Source organism: Equus quagga, chromosome 10, assembly GCF_021613505.1.
Source record: "Equus quagga isolate Etosha38 chromosome 10, UCLA_HA_Equagga_1.0, whole genome shotgun sequence".
In the NCBI taxonomy this organism is placed as follows: Eukaryota; Metazoa; Chordata; class Mammalia; order Perissodactyla; family Equidae; genus Equus; species Equus quagga.
The window spans coordinates 20,297,585-20,305,782 of NC_060276.1; positions in this window are offsets into that span (position 1 = coordinate 20,297,585).

The following is an 8,198-nucleotide window of genomic DNA, read 5'->3' on the forward strand; positions in this document are numbered from 1 at the left end:
CCCCCCCCGGCCCGGCCCCCCCCCCCCCCCCCCCCCCCCCCCCCCCCGCAGCACCAAACCAATTACTTTCATTTATTTAGGATGCGTTTATTCAGCACTGCTGCATGCCGCTCTCAGGCCTTCCCAAGCATTGCTTGATCAACTCCTTTTATACTCAGCTTTGAAGAGCTCCTGCCTTAGCTGTCTTTCTTCCTCAGCATCGAGTCTCTGTCAGTCTATGGCCCTCCCCCTCAGCCACTCAGCAGCTCTGCGATCTCGGACTAAACTCCTGCCTCTTCTGTACCTCAATTTCCTTATCTAAAAAATGAGGCTCTAGAAGGTCTCTGAGGACCCTTGTAGCTCAGGTGGTTCCAGATGACTGGTTGTCATTGGCTCCTTGTCCCAGGGTCAGGGTGAGTTGTGTGTGCTCTGGGGCTCACAAAGGGCAGGGCTTGGGTTCCTGCCTTCCGGGAGAGACAACCCCCAATGTCAAGGTGCTCCAGGTCTCCTGCGGAAGGCCTCAGGCCATGGTGGAGGAGGGGGTGGGCCCGAGGCAGGGATTCCCAGAGGGAGACTGCCACCTCCCCAGTGAGTTCCCAAATGTTGCCCAAAGTGGGCCGGGCTCCAGCCGAAAGGGGATGACAGGCCTTGCCAAGGCTGGAGAGCAGCAACTGCCCAGATCTCGCTGGAGCCTTCCAGGCCTGGATGGAGACTGTTTCACTTGGCTGCCTGAAGAGGCAGTGGCACTGAGTGACCGGGAGAGGAAATCATGGGGATAGCAACTCCACAGTGAGAGCCAGCCTCCCTAGCCACGGGCCTCCCCTGAGGGGCCCTGCTGGAACCGCATGGACTCGGCAGCTCTCCCACTCCCACTCCCTCATTGGGCCTAATCAGAATCCCATGGACCCCACAGCATATATCTCACCAGACCACCCTGCAGGGTCTTCCCCACAGCCCCATCCTACCAAAAAGCCACTCAATATGAGTTACAGCCCCTTAACAGTCAAGGAGTTCTCACTCCTTTCCAGCTGTAGTCCACCCGCTTTAACTAAAACTGTACTCTCTCATTCAGTCCCCTTGGAATGAGGAGATGTCCTCAACTTCACAGGCACAAGGGAGCCAAGGTGGTTCTTGAGCAGTGGAATAGCATGCTGAATGTGTTGGGGCCTAGCGAGGGACCAGAACTGGACTTGAATCACTCAGAGACAGAATACCTGAATTCTAGCCCTGGCTCAGACATTTATTGGCTATATGACCTCGGGAAAGTCACTTCCCCTCTCTGCACCTGTTTCCTCATCTGTAAAATAGGGATGATGCTATAATCTGCTCTGCCAACCCCACTGGGTCACTATGAGGATCAAATAACAATGCACATGTAAAAGTGCTTCTCACCTACAGTGTGCTACATACAGGCTCAGGGGGAGATGCCGAGATGCCCCTCCTCCTCTCCTAGGGGTCTGGCTCCACACTGTCCCCTTCCCCTCCACCATCTGCAATGTTTCCCTCTCCACTGGCTCCTTCCCCTTGGCCGTCAAACGTGCTCGGAGCCTCTCCGTCCCTCCACTGATACCTCCCTCTACTGACACACACTTTACTTCAGCACCAAAGTTCTGAGACAGATGGCTCTGCCAGATGCCTTCATTCTCTGAGCCCATAGTCCATCTTCCTGCTCCTGCTGTCTGGCTTCCACCCCCTGCCCCCCTCACCTTCATCCTCCTTGATGCCTCTGTAGGCATTTGATCCCATTGATCCTGCGCCCACCTACCTCCTCTGGTTTCTGTGGCAGGCAGTCTCTATGACGGTCCCCATGATCCCCACCTCCTGGTATCCCCGCCCTTGTCTAATCCCTCCCCTAGAGTGTGAGCTGGACCTAGTGACTTGCTTCGTACAAATAGAATATGGCAAAGGTGATGGGCTATCACTTCCCAGGTTAGATTGTGAGACTGTGATTCCTGTCTTTCTCTCTCACCATCCCCGCTTGCTCTTCGGAAGCCGGCTGCTATGTTGTGAGCTGCCCTAAGGAGAGTTCCACGTGGCAAGGAACTGAGGGTGGCTGATAGCTGGTAAGAAATGGAAGCTCTAAGTCCAAGAGCCAGTGAGCGCCTGAAGGCTCCTGCCAACAGCCCCCTGAGTGAGCTGCAGCATTGATCCTCTCCCGCTTGAGCCTTGAGGTGCTTCCAGCCCCGGACTTGACTGTAGCCTGTGAGACACCCGAAGACAGAGGGTCCAGCTAAGCTGCACCCCATTCCTGACTCACACAAACCATGAGATAATAAATGCTCATTGTTTTAAGGCATTAAGTTTTGGGGTAACTTAAAAAGTGCAGACCATTGCTGTTACTTTCCAGCAGTTTGGGCAACGTAGCTAACCCAAGATCAGCAGGGAGAAATCTAGCTGGACCCGGGTTAGTGAATAGGGCACAATGAAATCAACAGATACGCTTTGCTCCCTGTTGCCTGGGGATGAATGGTCCCAGACACACAGATGGAGGTGACTAGAAATATTCAATCATTTAGTATCTGTGTGCCTAGCACCGGAAAGCATTGCATCACATTCCATAGAAGCAGAAGAAACATCTAGAAATTCAAACAACCTAAATCTATTAATAAAGGAATGAGGACATAAGTTGAAGCATAATTATACAATGAAATATCATAGAGCTGAATTGAAAAAACTGTACATTTCAACATGATAAATTGTGAAAGCCTAATGTTGAGCAAAAATAGCAAGTTGCAAAAAAGATTCATACATGGTATCACTTATATAAAGTTTAAACACTCTTAAAGCAATCCTAGAAATTGTTTATAGACACAATGCATCATAAAATCATGAAAACACACACGGGAAAGGTATAGGTCTCTCTCCTGAGTTCCAGATTTGTGTAGCCCACTGCCCGCTCACCCTCTCCATTTGGAGATCTGATGGTCTTCTCAAACCTAACACGGCAGTAACTGAGTGCCCGGTTCTCTCCGCTTGCTAGCGCAGTAAATACCTGATTCTCTCCCCTCTGCAGGAAATGGAAACTTCAAAGTGCCTTAGGTGAAAACCTTTTGAGTCATCCTTGATTCTCCTCTTTCTTTTACATCGGCAGCGTCTAATCCATGGGCAATCCTGTCAACTCTACGTCCAGAATCTATCTAGATTTCGCCTACTCCTCACCGTGCCCACCATTGCCACCGTGGCCTCAGACACCATTACCTTCCACCTGGATTGTTTCAAGAGGCTTCTAACTGCTCTCGCTGCCTCCGTCCTTGTCCCCCTTCAGTCCATGCTCAACCCAGCAGCTGGAATCATCCTTTACGCTCTCAGCCAGCTCATGTCAGGCCTCTGCACAGAACCCTCCAGTACCCCCGTCTCCGCCAATACGGTGGCAGACAAGGCCCTGCAGGATCTGGCCTTCATTATGTGCCCGGTCTCACCTCCTACTGCTCCTCTTGCTAGCCTTCCACTCCAAGTACACTGGCCTCCCTGTTCTTCCACAGCACTCATCACCATGTATACATTTTACTTCTTTGTTTATTGTTCTCCTCTCCCCCTACTGGAACATAAACTCCAGGAGGGCAGGGGTTTCGTCTGCTGTGTTTTCTACTGTATTCCCTGTGCCTATGAGCCTGGCACATAGTAGGCAGGGGTTGGCAGCAGCTGCCACTCAGGAAAGTTTGCCTATAGTCAAGGAAGGCTTTCTGGAAGAGTCCCACTTCACACCCACAGGAAAGTAGCTTCTGACCCTGCCACACCTCACGTCTTCCCTAGAAGAACGGGTGGGGTGGGAGCGTGCATGTGAGAATGTGTGCAGAGCTGTGTGGAAATGGGTAAGATTGGCTGTGTGTGTGTGTGCGTGCGTGTGTGTGTAACTGTGGGGTAACTGTGTGTATGTGCTTAGGAGGGAGAGAGAAAAGATGTCCTGTTGGGGTCTTTAGGGTGAACCCAACAAAGGCCTAGGTAGCCCCTCAGATTCCATCTTTGGCCTCCAGTAGGTGTCCTTGTGGTGCGGTCAGCCTCGCCTGATCCTCTCAAGCAGTGTCCCTTGAGGGGCCAGGAGTGGTGATGACTATTTGGCCAAGCATGTCTGAGGAGGTAGGGGGGAAGCTTCAGGCATTTCCCCTTGTGAGCCAACGGAATGCCAGAGAAGCCCCGAGAACAATGGGGAGCTGACAGCCCCTCAGTGGACCTGTGACGTGGGCCCTGAGGGGGGCGCACAGCTGTCTGCCAGAACCTGGGGTAAGGGAGATGGGTTGGCGGGGACACAGAGGAGCCGGAATCCTTGAAGGTGGAAGCCGGAAGCAGCTGGGGATGACACTGATAGGCATTTCCCGCCTCAGGATGCCCTCCCGCTTTCTTCACTGCCGCTGCAGCTGCAAAAGCAGAAACTGCAGCTTCCCTCTGGCCCCACATGGCCGTCCTAGAGTTTGGGAGCTTTAGGGCCTCAGTCAGCCCCCACTCCCAGCCTCCCTCTCTGTCCCCGAGGAAGGCAGGCAGCTCCCTCACCCCACGGCAGAGTGCCACATAGGCCTAAAGCTGGGCTAGTTTACGGTGATTGTCTATAGCTCTTCCCCTGCCTGACCCCAGGCTTATGCTTTCTTTCCCCAAAGAGAGGCTGGTTCTGAGGGCTTTTGGGTCTCGAAGATTGCTTGCTCTCTTGCTTTCTGGCCCACCCCAGAGTGGTCTCGCTGGGCATTGCCAAACCTCCACGCCTTCCATGAGCACCTCAGTGAACAGCACCAGGCCCCAGGCAAATTGAGGGCTCTCACTCCGGCCAGCCTATCCCACCTTGGTACCCTGTTCCAGGACTTCTCAGTCTTTTTGGCACCACAACACACTCTAAGCACGCTCCCCATTGACATACTCAGGTTGTGATAACAACTCTACCCCCAACACTCAAATTTGTAGTAATCATGGCCACAACTATTAGCGATCCTTAACGGTTGCTCAAGGGTTCCGCATTGGGAAGACAGGCTGGGGGTCTTGTGCAATTCCCACCACAGAAGCTACAACCCCACCCTTTTTCTCCCATTTAAGAGGACTTGCTAGAGCGAAAGTCACCTTGTTCTAGAGGTAACTCTGACTCCACTCTTATTTATAATAACAATAATCCTGAACCCAACTTCGTTTTAATAAAAGTCACTCATTGCAAACTTTGGTACTATATTTCACAGCACCTAGCACAGTGGAGGTGGAGGTTGGCCTTGCACATAGCAAAGACTCTCTTAATCCTTTTTGGTTTGATTGCTGAATTAAGGGGTGGGAGGAGGGAAATACGCCTATAATCACTGATCATGTTCTTCTTAACTTTTACAATTTTGATCATACTAGCGGAGCCCCAAGTTACCAGGGTCCTGCATGCCCCACGAGATCTAAAGGACATTTCTTGGAGCCCCCCTCCACCCCTTGCCATGACCTGTGCAAGTCAAGAGCCCTGTCCAAGGTATTTGCGGATGTCTTGGGGTGGAGGCATAGGGAAGACTGATATTCTCATGGCCTCCTGTGCTGCTCAGGTGTCTGCAGCTTTGGGCATGGTCTCTGCTTTCACCACATTGAGCAAGGCATGGAGCCAAGACCTCTCCTCAGTTCCCATCAGGAAACTGAGAGTAGAATTTACTGAAGGTCTTTGGGGGGTGGAGTCCAGGGGGCTCACATCACACACAGCTCACAGCCTTCTGCCGTCTCTGGCTCGTCTGTCCCCTGCTGCTCTGCTCCTTACCCTTTCCCTCCAGGGTTTTTGAGGTTGCTCCAAAATTTCCCCTGCCCCCTGAAGCCTTGGTACCTATCAAGGGTGTGAAGGTCAAGGACAGGTACCACTTTCTGCCCTCAAGAACTTCTCTGAGTCTTTTTACCAATGTAAGTAGTTCTTGCCCTATGGATTCCTGCCATCAATGAAATTTTCTCCCCCTCCTCACATGAGCAAGCTCCTTCCCATCGCTGAGCCTCAATTTTGTGATCTGTAAAATGGACTAGAATCACTAGGTCAGCCCTGTCCCTAGAAATATCATGCAGGCCACATATATAATTTTAAATTTTCTAATAGCCACATTGAAAAAAATGAACAGGTGAAATTAGTTCTTTTTGATCTTCTCAGGTAGTAATTTGGCGAGCTACTATAGAAGGTTTTAACAGCATTATTGAGGGATAATTGACGTATAATAAACTGCACATATTTAAGATATACAGTTTAAGTTTTGACATATGTATACACCTGTGAAACCGTCTCAAAAAGCACGAGAGTGAACATATCTCTCACCCCTTAAAGTGTCTTTGTACGTCTTTGTAATATATCTATTTAATAGTATATTTTATTTAACCTGATAAATCAAAAATATTGTCATTTCCACATGTATTCAACATGAAAATGATTAATGATATGTTTAACGTTTTTATATCAAATTTTCAAATTCCAATCTGTTTTGCAGTGACGGCACATCTTGTTTCGCACTAGCCACATTTCCAATGCTCCATAGCGACGTGGGGCTGCTGTTGGCCATTTTGGACAGTGGAGATCTACGTAATCTCTCAGAACTTTTCCATCTCATTGAAGCGCTCCCTGTGTCTGTATCTCTCCCACACATCTCCTGAAGCGTGTCTGCATCTTCGGTCTTCAGCTCTACAACGCCTGTACAATACTGTCCGTGGGTCACTTTGCTGGCCTTATCTGAATGGGCTCCAGCTTTGTGGTGTGTACCTAGGGGCTGGTGAGCAGGCTGCTTCCCGGTGTTCAAGGCAGCTTGAACCAAGCTCTTGCTGCTGTGTGCATAGCCCGGGTGCTGGCCCCTGAGGCAGCCTGCCATCTGGACGCACGGTCATTCCTACCCTCGCTGAGACATCCAGGGGAGGGCCACTCATTACAACTCCTTTTAGGCAATCGAATTCCAGAGTAGGCTCTGAACGGGGCCATTGCTGTCATCAACAGAGTTAAGGCAGATCAGCTGTGAGGTGTGTTACTACTAATAAAGTACCAAAGTTTGCAGTGAGTGACTTTTATTAAAACGAGGTTGAGTTCAGGATTATTCTTATTATAAATAAGAGTGGAGTCAGAGTTACCTCTAGAACAAGGTGACTTTCGCTCTGGCAAGTCTTCTTAAATGGGAGAAAAAGGGTGGGGTTGTAGCTTCTGTGGTGGGAATTGCACAAGACCCCCAGCCTGTCTTCCCAATGCGGAACCCTTGAGCAACCGTTAAGGATCGCTAATAGGTGTGGCCATGATTACTACAAATTTGAGTGTCGGGGGTAGAGTTGTTATCACAACCTGAGTATGTCAATGGGGAGCGTGCTTAGAGTGTGTTGTGGTGCCAAAAAGACTGAGAAGTCCTGGAACAGGGTACCAAGGTGGGATAGGCTGGCCGGAGTGAGAGCCCTCAATTTGCCTGGGGCCTAGTGATGTTCACTGAGTTGCAAAAAAGCCATGGTCACTCGAGGCCCAGAGAGAAGTCATTTCAGCAAGAGGCAGCACAGGCAAAGACCAAAACTCGGAGAGTAGGGTAATTGAAGGTATATGGAGGTGCTTGGGGCCACCAAGGAAAGAGCTCAGCATCCCGGTAAGGCCCAAGTCCAACTTCAGAGGATGATGACTCAAGGAGGTGCCGGACGTGCTCACAGTTCTCAGGCAGGAGGGAAGGAAAGTGGCAGCATCTGGAGGTCCAAGGGCAGCAGGAACTGGGTCAATTGTATGGAAAGAAGAGAGGCGAGGTGCATTTTGGGGGAAGGACATGTGCGGGATTTGGCTCTGACTGATCTGGCTGTACTGTCGACCAAGAATCCCGGGACTAGAGCCGGCATAAAGCAGCCCAGATGCGGTCCAGGCTGCCTCACGGCCACCAGGGGCAACATGGGGAGGTGGCTGGCATACCCCTTCACTCTATCCCTTGTCCACTGTGCCTCAGCCTTGCCGATTCTCACAAGGAAGCCCCGATCAGGGAGGAGTGGCGGATCTGCGCGAGCCAGCTGTGACACACAGAACTGTTACACACACGACTCGCTGGTGATGGGTCCCTCACCTTCCCATGTGGAGGCCAGTCATGGCTGAGGAGCAGCTGTGCTCTCCCCCTGGGTCCTGTTATCACCCCTTCTCAACTCCATTCAATCATTCACCAAGAATCTATTGAGTGCCTCCTGGGTGTAAGGCCCTTTGGAAGTTACGGAAGGGGTCCCAGCCCTCAGGTAGCTGAATCCTGTGCATACATTGTCATGACGCCAAGACATGTAGCTGGTTCCCTGGGACAGACCCA